We start from the raw sequence: 16,826 nt of genomic DNA, 5'->3' as shown, positions 1-16,826 counted from the left end.
AGGCGTAGCAAGGGTCCCCAGGAGCCCCAGGCAACATGGGGCCCTTTGAGAATGTGCAAGTCAGGGGGACAGTTGGACTTGGGGAAATAGCATATTTAATAAAGTATAATAACGCCTCGGTCTCATAGAGTGCTTTTTAGGACACTCAAAGTGCCCAGCTTCTACTACATTAGGACATAAAACTACAGTATCATAGTACACTCACCGCAGTCTTGCTTCCTTTTCTCCTCTTCTGCTTTTATTTTTCTTTCTTTTGTCGCTTCCAGAAGGATAACTTCTCTTCATTTTGGATATACGGCAATTAAAAGAAAGCCAAATCGCCGCTCACTCTCATTCTGAGTCACGTGGGGGGGGGTAGTAGAGCGAGTGAAGGGGCCCCTTCAGGGAACTCAGACACAAGGCTTTCACTGGCACTGTCGCACTTGTCGCTGTGACAGTGCAGTAAAGCTGCGTGTGCTAAATATGTTGGCCCTCTGGGGGCCCCTGCTGGCTGGGGGCCTAGGCAGTTGCCTGGTTTGCCTAATGGGATGCGATGCCTCTGCCCATCAGGACGTCACGACGAGATCTAAACTGATAGGATTCGCGGAATGGAGAGGATCCCTGAGTAAACTCAAGCACGATTTGATGATGGACAAAACAATTTATTTGTGACACGACCAAGCTTTCCGCTCGGGGTAGTTGAGCCATTGTGAAGCGATGAAACTTGAGAAGGTGGCAGCCGTAGAATCCGACAAGAAGCGTGCAAAAACAGGACCTTGGGTGAGAGCAAAGACGTCGTGAGCCGGGATCAGATAAACAAGAGAGAACAGGAGATACAACTGACGTAGTAAACAGACTAGTGGATCTGGCGACGAGGTAGCGGCGTACACTGGCTTTTAAATACTGCTGATTGTCATTTCCAGCACTTGTGGCCGCTTTACCCATCTGACATCCAACCTGCAATTAGGTAGGCCAGGTCTCAAGAGGGAGGAGCAAAGGCCCCAACATAAACAAGTGAGAGTGACAGTTCAAAAGGATGCTCTCCATGCTAATGTTAACACGAATGCTACGCTAATGCTACAAGTTACGTTTAGAGTGTAAGGATCACTCAGTAAACACCTTAAAAGGCTAAAGCAACATTGCATATTCTCTCATGCAAATAAAAAAACAACACATTTACAATGTTAAAATCACAATTACAATCAAGCGGCTGCAGGGTCCTTCCGGGGTCCAACTGTCAGTCAGCGGCGGCCACAGTTGCCCACACAGATGCCTGATCAAAGTCTTTTTTTTATCGGCTTAATTTTTCTTTTGTTAATAGGCCGATGGCCGATGTTGGAAAAAACTCTATATATCAGCCTGATATATCGGCCGGACGATTGTATATCTGTCGACCTCTAACTGTAATTATTAGCCTTGGTGCTTCCTGGTTAGTTTTCCATTGTTTGTTACAGTAAAGGTAGTGACCCCTGTATCAGATAAATTGTAAGTCGAGACCAAACTATGTGAACCTGTGTTATATTTTCCTTCCTTGTTCTTTGGGTTCTATTGGTTTTTGGCAAAGTTTAATGGTGCATTACTGACACCAACTGTTATTTTCTATCTACTGCAAGGAAACCAATATGAGTTGATGGTGGCTGAAAGTTGTAAAGTTTGCTGCTGCAATCTAGTGGTCGAGCACGGGACTGTGCTTGTATCTCAAAATTTCGCTCTCATCTCAAGAGAAAACTCACATCAAATTCGTATCTCGAAAGATTACAATAGGCCACTGTAACATTGTGCACAGTCTGAATATTTGACTCAGTGACAACTTCACGTATCACTACAGGGAGCCCATGTACCACTCTCGCACCACTTATTTAAAAAGATTTGTCAGGAGTACTCTTCATGTTGTCTTTTGGTTATAAGGCAAATTATCTCATTTGTTTTTTACTTGTAGTGTAACCCGATTGTAAGTGGTTTAACAGGGCACAAGCAGGCAGAACCGAGAGAATGAAATGACCAAGAATAATAACAGTTAACTGTGGAAAAAAGAAAACAAACATTAAAACAAAATAAATTGGCAATAAATGGACCTAGATACGGAACTTTGAAATGAACAAGAAACGACAGAGATCAATAACAAAAGTCTTTGCAACTGATGTAAATTGTCATTTCAAGGACATTTTTTCTTAACAAATGCTGTGTTTTTGTGTTCTAATTACAACTAGGCAGAAAAACCAACACGCTGTTCATGGTGCCTCACTGCAACCTTCCATCATTCCAGCTTGATCCCGTACCGTTGCCTTATATACATTTACATTCCCAACCTGATTAGTGCAGTTTGTAACCAGTGGAGACAGTTTTAGATAAATAAAAGTGATATTTCATTCTTTTCTTGGATATTTTTGTATGTACTTTTGTATCTTTAATGCATTTTTCATAGTGATGTATAACCAAATCTAAAACTCATCTGTTTTTTTTTTTTTTTTTTTTTTGGGTCACTATAAATTTGTTTGTTTCGACTGGGTAAGCAGTTGTGTTACCGCAGCACCAGCTGGGGGGATTATCCCCTTGAGCGGATCCAGGCAAGAGGGGCCTCGATGGGGGTGACTGTAGGCCCATGCTTGGGATGTGTCAATGAGTGAGTGTAGAATGGGTGCTTTTGGTTAGTGAACCTGCTATAGGCCTACAGTTTGACTTTGTGAGTGTTAGTGATGTTAGTAACCAGCGATGTCAAAGATTACTTGAAAAAGCAATTTAAATACTGATTACGCCTCAAAAAAGTAACCTAGTTACTTTACTGATTACTTTATCAAAGTAACGAAGTTACTTTAAAAGTAATGTACCGGTTACTTTTCACTAGTTTTTCTCTCTCTGCTGCCTCAACAGAAAAATGTCAACAGAAAAAAGTCATCACATGTAAGTGACTTTCCGATAATTGTATTTAAAGGGGAAGATTATTTACTCGATGGAGTTGATTTCTACCACGTAGAAATACGCCGTACACACACATAGTCAATTTGGCCACAAAATGGGCGGCAACTAAACACGTTACACTCAGTCGGACTTGCAACATATCCCAAAGATGCTAAAAGAACACGTCACCTCACGGCATAAATGTGAAACACGAAAATGATGTAAAAAAGGCAAAACTACAAAACAGCCAAGCATGTAGCGGCCCCACCCTATCGCTGGAACCCTCCAGAATGAAGAAAAATTATGTTCAATCATGGAAGCAAATAGATCAACATTCCCTCGCACATCTCAACCGGTGGCTGCACTCGACTGGAATCTGTAACCGCACTGGCACACGCCATTCTTCGTCCCGAAACACTTAGCGCGTGTGACTAGAGACAAAAACAGAAAGTAACGGTGAGCGGGTAACATGGAAACGAATCCGTAGTGAGAAGATGGGAATCTTTCTAACATGTTCTATTTGAAATGCTCTTCATACATGACTACAATAGTCTTCATTCTACATACATTATGAGGCAATAACAAAATAGTTTAATCAGATTACTGTTTTGGAAAAATGAACGTGATATAGATTGCTCGTTACTGAAAGAAAGTAATCAGATTACAGTGAAGCCTGAGTTATGCTTCTGCGTTGCGGTGACGGCGAAACGACTATGGCGTCAATTAGCATTCGATAGTTCTGCGGCAAGGGAACGCGTTGATCTGTAATCCACCTCCAAGCCACTAGAGGGGGGTGGCATTGTGTTTGTAGAGTTTTGGGGACTCTTGTCGACTTCCTCTAGTTTTCTTCCGGTTACACAACATTCCCAACGGAAATGGAACGCTTGAATGAACAAATGTTGAGGCGCAGGTGACGCAGATGACGGTTTCGGAGGTGGTCTGTCCGACTGTTGATGCCGCACATAGACTTCTAGCCTCGGGTGGAAGCCAGCAAGCTGTGGCGGCTGGCTTCAAACTGGCGTCGAGCACTGTGTCCAGCATTTTGTCCAAGGTCTGCAAAGAATTGTGAACAGCCCTCCAGCCCGATTTTTTTTGCCATGTCCTACAACTAGCCAGTGCGAAGCCTTTCAGATTACTGGGGGCTATGAAACTTCCCAAACTGTGTTGGAAGCCTCGATGGTAAACACGTTATCATAACAGCACCAAGGCACTCTCAATCAGTGATCATGTATCAAGTGTGTGAACTCTTTTGACACCAAACCTGTGCTTTATTCTTCATATACTTGAAGTGTGACATGTAAATAAGTCACAGACTCACAGCAAACATATGTACACAATAAATGATGAAGTGCAACAACCAAAAATATGACACACAGTGATAAAAAGCTGGCAGTTTTTGGCCGACCGGGTCACCGCTTAGGGTGGCCATTCGCTTCTGAACACACACGTACTTATCTTGGTGGTTCTTCCATTTTTCATGCAATCACTGACCTTGCCATTTGACAATCTTTATAATGTCTTGACAAGACTTTGTATAAGATGTCGCACATGCTCTTGGATGATGCTCCCGTTGGCTTGGTCCATTTTTGCATGTAGCAAAACAATGTTTGAAAACGGCGATAGTTTCGTGCTGAACCGGAAACAACAGTCTGAGCGGACTAATCACAGTCCATTTGTGCCACGTCACCATGCGCTGACGCCGCATAAGTCAAGATTTTCTTGAAGTGCACGACAGGCTACGGCGGAGGGTCGTAAATTGGGTCTGCCTTGATGGCGCAGGTCTGCCGCAGAAGCATAACTCGGCCTTAACGCGTGACTGACACTGTTAGTAACCTATTGTAAACCTTAACACTACCTTCTTTTAAAAAATTTTTTTTAAAAACTATCCAGTACCTTGCTCAAGGATATGTAGACAAGGTCACGAGGGTGAGAAATCAAACCCATAACATCTGGATTGGGGAGAGACTTCTCTGCCCCTGAGCCTTATAAACTATACAAATAATCTCAACTGAGATCTGGCGTCCACATATGCGGACATCACATGTGGATTCCTGGTCATTTTTTTCCTTTTTTTATTTTAATTACCAAAAATATTGCCATTACAAAGGGTTAAAGAGGAATTTTACTAAATGTATAGTCATGTTGATAGTATTTACCCGAAGCATCTGTGTTATTTAAGATGTCCTTAAATTTCAGATTTCATTTGAATTAATGTATTCAGTTCACAAATTTGAACCCAAAACCAAGATTGAAAGCCCTTGAGCTCTGATTTCTCTGAAAATCAGCATAGTTGTGTAACCATATTGCCTCATGGGCTCACTGTCAGGTAACACAGTTCATTGCTAAAGCTTGATATTCAAGTAAAAACAAAGTTGAGGTACTTGTTGTGTGGAAACGTAGACAATTGGGTGAAGTCAAGCACCTCTTTGTTGTGATGATTTAGCTTTGCTTGGATATTGTACGATGTGAGAAGAAACCGAACCGAAGTTTTAAGGCTGTATATAAATCGTGTGCTTTTGGTGCAATTTAGTAAGCTCAAAGGAAGAATGGCAGTGCTTTCCAAGAGTTTCTTCCTTTCACTTTACACCCGACTACTTTTGGCCATTCCCCAGTGTAATCTGCTTTGAAGCAGCCGTTTTTCCTCAGCCGTTTTTCCTCCACACGTAACTCACACTCATGTTTGGGCTTATAAATGACGTCGCTTCCCGCCCTCCCTGTCCTTTTCTTGCCCTAAATGGACAGGCAGGGGAGTCCACACGGAACGGACAAAGCTCCAATTGTACTGACTCATGAGCTCCTTGTCCAAAAGGGGCTTCCGTCTTGGCCCGTTTCCATTTTACACGCACATCCTAAACAACATTGTGGTGAGAGCAAACAGGATGTCCATCTGTCGGTGGACTTCTCAGTGCTTCCGCTCCATGCCTGCATATGTCACTGAACAGAACGTCAAGCTCAATTTACCTTATTAAAAGGCTATTAGATTCAGCAGTAATAGAAATTCCACATTAACAATTAAGAGTTTAGACATTTAAAGTGGAAATGATAGAATGGTTGAACTAAATATCCCCCTCGGGCTTTAATAACCTACTATGATCCTGTGCGTGTGTGTGTCTAGTCGGTGATCCCTCTTTAATGTGGCTTCACGTGTATTGACTTTTGCAGCCTCCAGCGCACCCTCCCTCCCCATCCAGCTCATCTTCACACCAGGCGCAGCTTTATTTGTTTTCCTTTGCAAAAAATCTCAAACTCAAATCAAGCTCACTTATTAAATGTGAGTAATGGCAGCTGTGGGATAGTAGTGATTTTTATGAAAATATAGAAGAACCTAACATGTTTTATGTACAATACTGATTTTCTTTCTAGAAGCATTGAGGCTCCCTAGAATTTGACATTGTAACTAATGGTCCAATGTTCCAGTGATTTTTAAACGTTGGTCTGTGATGACTCGAAATGACCTAATCAACTGACCATCAAATGAATTGGCAACTAATTCAGGGTTTAGAGACCTCCTTTGTTTTTATATTGTCTAGACCTTTAGAAAGTCTCATCGAAAAATATTTCACAAATTTCTCGTCTTCCATGAAGACAACCCCAATCTTTGTTTAATCAAAACAAGACATTTTATTGGAACTAATTTTTACATTTAATTGCACAAATTAAAGGCAGAGTGGCACAAAGATTCTCAGTGCCAGGATTAGTGATAAGGTAGCATAAAATCCGATGTCAGCATATCCACACTTTAAGGCGATTTACATAATACTGGGTTCCCCACCTCACATTGCTGAATTGTATAGGCTCCACAGCGCCTAATCACGTCTCCTTTTGATCCACCGTCCCTCCTCTTTCTCCTCATTTATCAGGCCCTTCACATGATGTCCACGGGTAAATGCAATTAGCTAACGAAAGAACCACTACAGTGGAGCAAATAAGTATTTATTCAACCACCAATTGTGCAAGTTCTCCTACTTGAAAAGATTAGTGAGGCCCGTAATTGTCAACATGGGTAAACCTCAACCATGAGAGACAGAATGTGGGAAAAAAAAAAAAAAAGAAAATCACATTGTTTGATTTTTAGAGACTTTATTTCCAAATTAGAGTGGAAAATAAGTATTTGGTCACCTACAAACAAGCAAGATTTCTGGCTGTCAAAGAGGTCTAACTTCTAACGAGGTCTAACGAGGCTCCACTCGTTACCTGTATTAATGGCACCTGTTTTAAATCATTATCGGTATAAAAGACACCTGTCCACAACTTCAGTGAGTCACACTCCTAACTCCACTATGGCCAAGACCAAAGAGCTGTCGAAGGACACCAGAGACAAAATTGTAGACCTGCACCAGGCTGGGAAGACTGAATCTGCAATGGATAAAACGCTTGCTGTAAGGAAATCAACTGTGGGAGCAATTATTAGAAAATGGAAGACATACAAGACCACTGATAATCTCCCTCGATCTTGGGCTCCATGCAAAATCTCACCCTGTGGCGTCAAAATGATAACAAGAACGGTGAGCAAAAATCCCAGAACCACACGGGGGGACCAAGTGAATGACCTACAGACAGCTGGGACCACAGTAACAAAGGCTACTATCAGTAACACAATCCGCCGCCAGAGACTCAAATCCTGCACTGCCAGACGTGTCCCCCTGCTGAAGCAAGTACACGTCCAGGCCCGTCTGCGGTTCGCTAGAGAGGATTTGGATGATCAAGAAGAGGACTGGGAGAATGTGTTATGGTCAGATGAAACCAAAATAGAACTTTTTGGTAGAAACTCAGGTTCTCGTGTTTGGAGGAGAAAGAATACTGAATTGCATTAGAAGAACACCATACCCACTGTGACGAATGTGGGTGGAAACATCATGCTTTGGGGCTGTTTTTCTGCAAAGGGACCAGGACGACTGATCTGTGTAAAGGAAAGAATGAATGGGGCCATGTATCGAGAGATTTTGAGTGAAAATCTCCTTCCATCAGCAAGGGCATTGAAGATGAGACTTGGCTGGGTCTTTCAGCATGACAATCATCTCAAACACACAGCCAGGGCAACAAAGGAGTGGCTTCATAAGAAGCATTTCAAGGTCCTGGAGTGGCCTAGCCAGTCTCCAGATCTCAACCCCATAGAAAATCTGTGGAGGGAGTTGAAAGTCCGTGTTGCCCAACGACATCCCCAAAACATCACTGCTCTAGAGGAGATCTGCATAGAGGAATGGGCCAAAATACCAGCAACAGTGTGTGAAAAGCTTGTGAAGAGTTACAGAAAACGTTTGGCCTCCATTATTGCCAACAAAGGGTACATAACAAAGTATTGAAATGAACTTTTGTTATTGACCAAATACTTATTTTCCACCATGATTTGCAAATAAATTCTTTAAAAATCAAACAATGTGATTTTCTGTTTTTTTTCTGTCTCTCATGGTTCAGGTTTACCCATGTTAAAAATTACAGGCCTCTCTAATATTTTCAAGTGGGAGAACTTGATTGACTTGATTGACTAAATACTTATTTGCCCCACTGTATGTTCATAGGTAGCATAGACATGTAATGATGTATTCCTTGTTCTTGTTTGTACTTCTTCGCTTCTGTCTGCTTCTTTCCTTTCTGTCCTCCAATAACCCCTTCCTGCTCACTTCCTTTCTCCTAAAAAAAGGGAAAGAAACAAGCAACATTTATCTTCATATTTTACTCTATTTTCTTGCTGTTTTTCTTTCACCTGACCAGTTCAGCTGCTTAGACCACATCCGATCTCGTAATTGGAAATCGGGCCGATCGCGCCATTTTTCATGGGATTGGAATCGGGTGAAAAGGATCAGGTTGGGTTTTTTTTTGTTTGTTATTTTTTAAGGGCTAAAAGGTAAAACATAAACCATAAATACAATAGCATTGCCAAAAGAAACAAAATTACAGTATATGTTTTATACCCCGCAACACTCCTGGAAAAAGCCAAATAGGAAGTACTGTAAACAGTACAGTGCTGAAACTTGTTTGGAACTTTTGTTAAAAAAAAATCGGATCGGCAGATATTCAAAATCAGTTGACTCGGACTCGGGTGCAAGAATATGCGATCGGGACATCCTTTTTAAAGTTTGAAAAGGTTTCAGTCTGCTACAACGATGTTTGGTGTACTCTCTTTGTGGTTGTTTATATAGTGTTTATTGCAACTGGACAGAAGCAGGTTAAGTGGGACCGAGAAAAAAACAACATAGAATGGTGAATCAAAAACCTAAATATGTACAGTATGTTACCTGGTTGTAATTAGCGTAACGGCCTTTTTAGGAATACTCTTGCCAACACCAATTGTGGAGAGGGTACACCTAGGAAAAAAAAGGGAAGGGGAAGCTAGGTCATATACGGGTTTGATTGAGCAATGTGATATTTTTGCACGGCTTAAATGAATAGCTCAGAAAAAATTCATGTCTGAGCATTTTCTGCAATGTCAATTTCGAAAGTCATTTTTTTAATAAATGGATGGAAATTAAATCTTTATTTTTCTGGCTGAACTATCAATTAATCGAAAAATAATGAAGAGGTTAGTCGATTATTAACATATTTTCTTGCTTGTCTAGGGCTCCCCCAACATCATCACATTGGTGGATTCTACGCCGTCAATCCAACCGACCTATTTTCTACCCTCACTTGTCCCAAAACAGCACCCCTAACCGCCAAGCACCCACACCTTGCTCCCTGGTCCCCATCCCTGCTTCCCACCACGTCTACGGAGTGGGTGCCGGCTCCCTCCCCCAGGGCTGGGAGCGAGGAGCTGGGGGACGTGTTAGATAAGCCCTTGGAGAATGATGCAGAGGGCGTATGGAGCCCCGACATCGAGCAGAGCTTCCAAGAAGCCCTGGCCATCTACCCGCCCTGTGGCCGCAGGAAGATCATCCTCTCTGACGAGGGCAAGATGTACGGTACGCCCCGCCCCTCTATCTGTTTCACTTTCAGATACCGTTTATGACAGAGATTATTTTACACACGTGCACACACACTCTTTCACCTTCTTGTGTTTCCTGCACAGCTGTCACTTCCACTCGGTCCCACAACATAACAAATTGTTGGCCAAATCCTCACAGATGCTCAGTCTTTTCTCATAAAAATATCAGAATCCAGGCTTGGAATCTAGTGAAATCTATTACAATTTTATTTGGAAATCAAGGTGTGACAGTCTGATCAAATATAAAGCAGAGAAGTACGTAGTGTAGTGGTTCACATATCTGACTTTCATGCAACTGGCGTTGCATTTCAACCAGGGGTGTAGCTCTCATTTGGCCACGAGTCAGCTGGGTTTGGCTCCCGCTCCTATGTGACCCTGAATATGATAAGCGGTATGGAAAATGGTGGATAGATGAAATATGAGGCATAGGACGAGGACCACGTGTTGCATGTCAGGATGGGTATTCATAGATAAAATGACCAAGACAGTTTGTTCTCAAATAGAAACCGTTTCAACAATTTTCTTCTCTTTGAACGTGCTTGTTAAAAACAGTGATGGGGGTGTACATAATGGATGTGTGATTTATATAATTTGTATAAGGCTTGGGTGATAAATTGATTTTATGAACCAACTCGAGTTTTTGTTTGGGATGTCCTGATCCGATTCCGATCACGCGATTTTTCAGAGCATCGGAATTGGGTGAAAAAGATCAGGTTTTTAATTAAAAAAATGTACTGTATTTGATGTTTTTGCTTTATGCTTGTACTGCCTCTCACCCTTCCTCTTGCTGCTTTTCTTGCTCACCGGTGCGGCTTGCGTGTGGTACTTAAAGTTAACGATGATTGACAGGTTTGTAGCTTTGATCTGGTGAGGTAACACCATAATCAAAGGCACAATGTATTAATCATCGTTTAGTCAATCTTCGTTGTCGACAGGCTGTTCTCGGCAGCGTGAGTGAATTTGAGTGGACTCACTGAATGAAGCATTTAAAGAGAATTACAACACCTGGGGAAATGCTAATATTCCATCATTTATCCATAAACGCATGCCTTTTGGATTCATATCATGCCACTTCATGTAATTACACAAATCGCAACACTAAGAAAATGATAGAAATTTGGATCGATTGTCAAGCTAAAACGACTGGCGCCCGAGATCCCGGAAATCTAGCATATTGTGTGCGTGACGTCACAACTAGGAAACACCCGGCTCAGTGCTTAATACTGAATGGCGGTGATGATGGCGGACAATTTTGTTTCTAGTTGCAGCGACGAATCCGACGTAACGAACATTCTTCTAATGGTGACGAGGAGAGTTATGAACTTTTCTTTGGTGTTTTGGGTTATAAATTTGAGCCCAGACGTAAGCCAATTCAGCCTAATGAAACGATCATTGAGGGGAGCAATCACACTGATGAAACACCGGCAACAGATCGTGTGGGAAACACCGAATAGTTTGTTTTGCATTTCTTTTTGTGAAGCTGATACACCGTGACTGCAAAATAAAGTAAGGTATAGAATAATGATCATTTATATGTGTGTAACAGACACATATGAATGGGATTAGAGGATTTGTTGTATATATTTTACGAGCGATAATTTATACATGTGTCCAGTCCTATATCCAATGCGTGATGTTTTTTATTATAAAAGAGTACTCACTGTGGCCATTTCGAGCTTGGCTGCTCCCCTCCTTTGCTTAGCCTGGGGTGGTGGGGTGGTCTCATCAGTGCCAGTCATCGTCCTCTTTCTTGATATTTCGGGACATTTAGGTGGCTGCGCGTGTATGGTGGGCACTGCATCTGCTTCAGCAGCAATTTCTTAGCAAAACTTGATTTCATTTGTCCATAGTTCGAATAGCTTTCAATGCGCACCACACAAAACCGTGCCGGAGGCTGGGTCTGCAAAATTAGCCCTCTTTGCACGGACGAACGTTACTCATTGTCTGCATAGTCCAGCTCTTTTTCTCGCGTTCGGGAACTCATGGGTACTAACTACATTGCGACAAATGGCTATTTGTACACCACATAGCATGACAGGTTTGAACCATTTTAGCTATTTCTTGATAAAACACGAACGCAACTCTCTCGTCGATAAACAACGATGGCACCTGCCTCGACCTTTTGTTGTTGGCTGTGACGTCAAAGCCCCATTCGGCTGTTTCTGGAATACTTTCGGAAATGTTCGTAATTTTTTGATCTATTTTCGATAATTGCTAATGAATTGATTTATTAATTGATTAAATTTATTTTTTTTTGTTTACTTTATTAATATTTGTTATCTTGCAACATAACGGTTGTATTGATATCTCACAGCCCCTTAGTATTATAATTCTCTTTGATAAAGGCAAGCATTTTTCTGTTATTCTTAAGTGGGTTTTCTCCAGGTTCCTGCCACATCCCAAAAAAACCGCGAATGGTATGCTGATTGAACACTCCAGATTGTCCGTAGGTGTGAGTGTGTGCATGAATGGTTGTGTTTCTAAATGTGCCCTGCAAGTGGCTGGCAATCTGTTCAGGGTGTACCTCACTTGCTGCCTGGAGTTAACTTACGTGGTGAGAGGGAACGCAGAGGATTTGGAACAAATGTGGAAACCTTCATTGGACTTTATTGACAAGTGTGGTGTACAACCACCTGTGGTATCCTAATGTGTGGGAAAATTATTTGACTTGTGGAGTTTTTGTTTGTCTGTTTTTGTTTTGTTATTTTTTGTTGTCATGCAAAGTGTGTATAATCAATAAAAATATTGTGTGGGGGTTCGGGGTCTCTGTTAGGCTCAAGCACCCCCGCGACCCTCGTGAGGATAAGCGGTTCGGAAGATGAATGAATTACATGAAGGTTATGGAGAATAATTAAGAGTATGGCGTTAAAGGTGATGCAATGAAAATTGTGTGCGCACCTACATTTTATGTTGGTGCACCTTAAGAAAAAAGTTAGGCTCATCAGTGCAACCAACGCAAAAAGTAAATGTGGACTCTTATATATCGCAATGTTCATTTTTTTCCACTATCGTTCAGGATGATTTTATTTATATATATATTTTTTTTACTTTTTAAGGGCTAAAAAGTAACAAAATAATCCAGAAATACAATGGCAAAGCTAAAAGATTATAAAATGTTTTATACTCTGCAACACTGCCCGAGAAAGCGGAAGTACTGGAAAAAGTACAGTTGTTTGGAACTTTTGTTCAAATAAAACAAAACAAAAAACCTTTATTTTTCGGTATCGGATCGGGACGCGATATCAGCAGATTCTAAAAATCAGGTGACATCCCTTGTTTTTGTTGTTGTTTTGTGCCAATCAAGCAACCAATTATTCATTACATTATTCCATGAGAAAAAAAATTATTTTTTTTTGTTCCGTCATTGCATTGTATTTGGGGCTAGGCATGTGACGATATGAGATTCTGACGGTATTTATTTAATTTATTTATTTTCAGTTCAGGCATGACAAATCCAAACAAACATACAGCCTTTATATGTGTTCACATTTAATTCAACCTGAAAAGAAAAGGGCAGATGGGGGAAGCCGAAGGTATGATAACCAAAATATCACGGTTTTCATGGTATCACGGTATTGCAATTACAGCTCTAAAATGTGTTACTTTGAGATACTTGAGTTAGAAAAAAAAAATTCTATTGAACAGGATTTTTATTTTTCAAACCATATTTGCGAATTGGAAAATAAGTATAATTTTAAGTTAAAATAATTTTTTTTTTTTAAATTTAAAAAAAAACTGATATATTCTAAATAAAATTAAAATAAATGCAGTTTTTCAGGTGAGAACAGCTTAACATTATTGCCATCAGAACAAAAATAATGTAATTATTTTACATAAAAAGCACGTGTGTACGACTCGTATTATGTTTACATTATACACGCACTCATTCTCAACACAGACAGTTGCCTGAGAGAAAAAAAACCCACCAGGTTTTACTACCACTAGACAAACTAACCACGCTGGAGTTAACTCCCATAGCTCATAGCTCATATAGCTCATTACAGTGTTTACTATAGGCGTGCGAAATTTCGCATTCTTAGATTATTCGCGATTCGGTCGTGGAAGATTCGAGAACGATTCACAAACATCCAAATTCCGATGATTGAAATATGCTAAATAAAGCGGAACTAAAGCACAGTCAACGCTGTCTTTGGGACATAATGAGGAACGGACCGACAACTTATGCCGCTAGATAAAATTTTTTTTTTAAAAAGATAATAATTCCTGACTGCGGCCGACAGCCGCTTCAAACAACGCCTACGTTGCTACAAACTGCGTCCACATAATACTACGGTAGATATCACATGTATTTAGAACTAGATGCGAAATGACGGACTCGGCGGCGTTAGCACATGTGTAGAGAACTAGATGTGAAATGACAGATTTGCAGGCTTTAGTAAAGAACCGCTATCCTAAAGCAGTAGACTTCTCTGAAAGGCTGTTGTTGCGAACCTAATTAACTTTTTATCTAAAATACTACTAAATCGGCAAAATCTTGATTCGAATCTATCTTTAAATGATGAAACAGTTTTAAAACTTTCGAAAGTAGACAGAAGGGAAATTATGGAATAACGGGAGCAATTTTAACAACTTTCAGTCCTTTAGGTGAGAACAGCTCAACATGATTACCATCAGAACAAAAATAATTGAATTATTTTCCATAAAAAGCATGTGTGTATGACTCGTATCATGTTTACATTATACACACACTCTCTTTCTTAACACAGACAGATAGTTGTCAGAGAGAAAAAAACCACCACATTTTACCACCGCTAGGCACACTAAACATGCTGGAGTTAACTCTCGAAGCTGGTGGGAAACGTTCATGACAGTGTTTACTAACCTTTAATTTTGTATAAATGCGAACTCAAATTGGAAGTATTGCCTCCTCGATAGCCACCCTCTGCAAACATGTTTTACATGTCAGCTGGCCCTCCTTCTCCTCTAAGCCGCAGCTGTCTGTAACTTTTCTGTAGCCGAAGTATTCGCATACCAGGGATTTTGTTTTCTTCAATGGAGCAAAAAGTTTAGGAGTTTCACCTCCTCCAGCCATAGTGTAGCACAGCTGACTCACTGACACTGAGCAAAAACCAGTGAGGGAGGGTTGAGCCTTGCAGCTGCAAGCGAGGGATTTCTCCCTCCATTTTTGGGACATAAAAAATACGTTAGGGGCAGTATGACGGAAAGTTTTTGCGCTTTTTGAATATGTGACATTTTCATACAACGGTATAGCACACGTCTATTTGTGACTGACAGTACAATTAGGGGTCATCATTCACTGCCGTCCCTCGCAGTCATAATGAATTGGACGTCTATCACTGGCAATGGCAGTCAATTAATAAATCAGGATAACTTTCCTTTTAACTGTCAAGAATCTGAGCGTTACCGCTGCCAAACAGGTGTCTGCAAAGGTAAGCTGGCGTTCCTCCATGACACGTCGCTGAAAGATGTTTGTTAACAAATGGCTTTGGCACGATGTGACCTGTGATGTCTTGGACGGATCCGGTTGTTGGAAAACACGTTGGACAGAAGTATTGGCGCAATCAGACAAGTTCTGTCATCACCTTGTGTTGTGACAGTGCCAAACCGCTACTTTGACGGTTAGCATTGCCACCTGCTGCCTCCTGACACTTTAGCCTTTAAAAAGCTACACAAGATCAACCTGAAGAGGTGTGTTTTAGGTATAACTTTTTCAACAAGAATGATAGGTTATACGGGCAAAGTGTGTCTTAGGGGTCCACAGGGGGCGTGTGATGTGCACCAGGAGCGCACTGGCCTGCCAGGAATGGCATGTGCTCTCGGTAGTCCGGGGGTTCAAGGCAGCTCAGCTGTAACCCTAAACCAGAATAGACGTTTACCCTTTGAGGGCCTGGAGGGGGGGGGGGGCGGACAAATAAACACCAAGGTGGACAGTGGTGTCTTGCATGGCCTTGGGGCCCCCCAGTAGAGCTCTCTCACACCTGTCCACTCAGTGCCGAGCGCTATTTTAGTGGATTTACCTTGTCCTCACTTCCCGGTTTGAAAATTACTCTTCATCTCTTTAACCCTTTACATGGCACTCATTTAACTCAATAGCTGTTATTGACAGTGCTAGCTGTCCGATCTATTTGGACTGGGAGAGGCTGGCAGCTTGGGCAGCCCTCCCAGTCAAAATGGATCGGACGGTTAGCGGCATCAGTGGCACTGTAAGATGAGCATTCACAGCTAATCCTCCCACTTTAAGTGGATAGAGGTCTATTGTTGTCCCTGTTAAACGGTACACTAAAATGTAATTTCGGTTTGGTTTTGGAAGTGAAAAAGGCGAGAAAATGCTTTCATTTTTAAAAATGTAAACAATAGAACTATTCTAAATAAAGAAAAGTTACCCTTTTGGGTTAAACTTTCAAATAAATTACACTCTGAGTTCATAAAAGTAAAACATACATAAAACAATTTAAAAATCTTAAAATTAGAAGTAAACAAGCAAAACTGTAAGTTTTGAATCCTTAGCAGCAACAACCTGAACATGACAAATGTTATTATCCAAGTTTACATGTGGTTGTAATGAGAGGAGGGAATGCAAAGGACAGGGTAAGATGGAGGCATCTGATTAGCTGTGGCGACCCTTGAAGGGAAAAGCTGAAAGGAAAAGAAGAAGAAAGTTGTTATGCCTGTAAAATCTAAACCACTTATTCAGAGCCCTGATTGTTTGACACTTAAAGCGTCTGCGTGAAAACTCTCACAGTCTGCATGCAGCGCTTAGCTAGCGCTAATAATACATTTTATGAGAAAACGGTTTAATGCATCTACTTGAACAGATACCCCCTTAATTTTTATCCGTCATTTCCAATGACAGCTTGTCCATCAAAGCTAATGGGCATATACGACAATGCCAAATATGGCTATACAGTGTTTGTACATTGGTAATATAGAAGCACCTTAGGTATTAGTTATTTTTTATGTCCCAAAAATGCATGGTGCAATTCCTCGCTTGCAGGTGTAAGACTCAATCCACCCCCACCGGTTGTTGCTCAGTGTCAGTGAGTCA

General features: G+C 41.2%; 1 protein-coding gene across 2 annotated transcripts in view; it reads left to right on the top strand.

The window, feature by feature from the left end:
- Positions 1–16,826, top strand: part of LOC130916238 (transcriptional enhancer factor TEF-3-like) — a 92,601-nt gene that overhangs the window by 9,357 nt on the left and 66,418 nt on the right. Inside the window, exon 1 of one of the 2 annotated variants that reach the window (XM_057836777.1) lies at positions 9,629–9,771. The exons of the other annotated variant lie outside the window; for it this stretch is intronic. The gene's annotated coding sequence lies outside the window, so the exon portion shown is untranslated. Of the gene's footprint in view, positions 1–9,628; positions 9,772–16,826 lie in introns of those variants that run through there. 2 annotated transcript variants of the gene reach the window in all.

The sequence above is a fragment of the Corythoichthys intestinalis genome, chromosome 5, assembly GCF_030265065.1.
Source record: "Corythoichthys intestinalis isolate RoL2023-P3 chromosome 5, ASM3026506v1, whole genome shotgun sequence".
NCBI lineage: Eukaryota > Metazoa > Chordata > Actinopteri > Syngnathiformes > Syngnathidae > Corythoichthys > Corythoichthys intestinalis.
Note: the sequence above shows the minus strand (reverse complement) of the source record. Positions and strands in the feature narration are given on the sequence as shown.